Source organism: Pseudopipra pipra, chromosome 22, assembly GCF_036250125.1.
Source record: "Pseudopipra pipra isolate bDixPip1 chromosome 22, bDixPip1.hap1, whole genome shotgun sequence".
NCBI lineage: Eukaryota > Metazoa > Chordata > Aves > Passeriformes > Pipridae > Pseudopipra > Pseudopipra pipra.
The window spans coordinates 2,657,646-2,659,883 of record NC_087570.1 but is presented as its reverse complement, the minus strand read 5'-3'; the positions used below and the strand labels follow the sequence as shown (position 1 = coordinate 2,659,883).

At 39.8% G+C, this 2,238-nt stretch overlaps 2 long non-coding RNA genes across 2 annotated transcripts; one reads left to right on the top strand and one right to left on the bottom strand.

The window, feature by feature from the left end:
• Positions 1 to 884: 884 nt before the first annotated feature.
• LOC135425808 (uncharacterized) lies at positions 885 to 1,408 on the bottom strand. Its single transcript, XR_010435761.1, has 2 exons — positions 1,313 to 1,408; positions 885 to 1,219 (listed from the first exon to the last, which is right to left on the bottom strand). It is a non-coding gene; the product is annotated as an uncharacterized LOC135425808 (long non-coding RNA).
• On the top strand, positions 1,091 to 1,501 carry LOC135425807 (uncharacterized). Its single transcript, XR_010435760.1, has 2 exons — positions 1,091 to 1,196; positions 1,270 to 1,501. It is a non-coding gene; the product is annotated as an uncharacterized LOC135425807 (long non-coding RNA).
• The last annotated feature ends 737 nt before the right edge of the window (positions 1,502 to 2,238 follow it).

Below are 2,238 nucleotides of genomic sequence, written 5' to 3'. Positions count from 1 at the left end.
TCTGTGATGTGTGCTTGGGAAAACATCCATCCCACCTTGTCTCAGAGACGCAGAGTTTAGTCAGGAGGGCCAGGGGGCAACCCAAAAAAATTCCCTCCTGCCTCAGGACCTTTCCCTCCCCTTCTCCTCCTGATTTTTATCTTCTTCCAGCCCATTTCCCAGCAGGGCCATTCCAGGGGCAGTGCTGGTCCTTGGGGTGGTTGAGGAGCTGTCTGAGGGCTGGGCTGGCTCAGGCTTAATTCTAAAAAAGTTGCCTCACAGAGGGGAGTTTTAAATGGATGAAGGAGAGTCTTTAATGTGCATCCAGGAATTGTGGGAGCAGCATCCAAGGGAGAGGAGGGGACGCCCTGGATGGAGCTGGAGGTGAGTCCTTCCCAATATTTTAAAATCCATATCCCAGTGAGCTGGAAACAGTGGTGTTTTCATCCCTGAGCTGCCTCGGAACCAGCAAGGAGGGCGAGTTAAATATTTACTGCTCACTGCTGGGGCTCAGGGAGAGGCCCCTGAGCCTTTCCCTGCCCTTTTCCCACCCCGGATCCGGAGAAAGTCCTGGCTTTTCCCATGCCTGCTGATTGCTGTCTTACCAGGCAAAGTTAGATCTGGCTATTTGTGTCTAATACTGTCTGGTAATGCCGTCAATCCCAGGGCAAACCCGACGGAAACGGAGCCAAATCCGCCCTTATCCCAAGAATTCCCGGGGACTGAGCCCTTTGGGATGCTGCTGGAAGCTCCAGGTGTGCTGGGGGGGGGTGTGTGTGTTGTGAACAGCCAAAGATATTCCAGAATTCCCAAAGAAGTAGGAAGAGAGCTGAGAAAAGCCAGGGGAGGCTGAGCTGGGGTGTCCAGCTGCTGTTGGGGGGTCAGGAGGGGGTTCCTGCTCTTGCTTCCCTGAGGAATGGGGCTCCTGGGATGCAGGTCGGGAACTCTGGGCTCCTGTTGGCACACTTGCCTGGAATTTGGGGGGTGCAAAGATCACAACCCAGGAGCTCTGAGGAAAACATCCTAAATCTGAATCAGCTGAGCAGCGCATCCTAAATCTGAGCAGTCCATCCTAAATCTGAGCAGTTCATCCTAAATCTGAGCAGTTCATCCTAAATCTGAATCAATTCATCCTAAATCTGAGTTGGTTCATCCTAAATCTGAATCAGCTGAGCAGTCCATCCTAAATCTGAGCAGTCCGTCCTAAACCTGACCCAGTTTGGAGCAGTCCATCCTAAACCTGACCCAGTTTGGAGCAGTCCATCCTAAACCTGACCCAGTTTGGAGCAGTCCATCCTAAACCTGACCCAGTTTGGAGCAGTCCATCCCAAACCCTGTTGGCCCTTCCCTTGGTGGAGCTTTTCTATTTCTATTTCTGCCCCCACACAACATTCAAGGGATTTTTTGGGGGGTTTTGCTGTTCCCTGGAACGAAACAAATGTGACCTTTCAGCCCCTCTTTGCTGCTGATCTTTAACAGAAGTGAAAACAAGAACTAGAAATGCCTTTTATTAAAATGTCTTTTATTAAAACCCCCCTGGGATGCCCTGTACAGGGGTGGGGGGAAGTTGGGTTGCAAATCTTGCTTGTGGAGCAAATCCAGCCCCAGGAACTCTGGGACAGAAAAACATAATAAAGATAATAAATAATCTAATAAATAAATAATAAAAATATAAACAATATGATAATAAATATAATAAAGAAATAAAAATAAATAAAAATAAATAATAAATATAATGTAATAAGTAATCTAATAAATAAATATTATAAATAAATAATAAAAGATAAATAATCAAATAAATAAATATACAAATAATTAAATAATAAATATAATAAACAAATAAATAATAAATATAGTGTAATAAATAAAAATAAATATAACATAATAAATAATAAATATAATAAATAATATAATGAATAAATAATAAAAATAGATAAATAATTTAATAATAAATATAATAAAGAATAAAAAGAAATAATAAATAAATAATAAATAAAAATAATTATAACATAATAAATGATTGAATAAATTAATAATAATTATAATAAATAATAAATATAATATAATAAATAATAATATAAATAAATATAATAAATATAATAAATAATAAATATTATAAATAAATCAATATTTTTGTATTTTACAGCTATTTCATGTGCTGTTTGGCTGCCTTAGAGCTGATGGGGTTCATTTGGGGCATTTTAGTTTATTTTTAATAAAAGAGTTGAAACTTATCCCGTCTCTGAGTTGAATTTATTT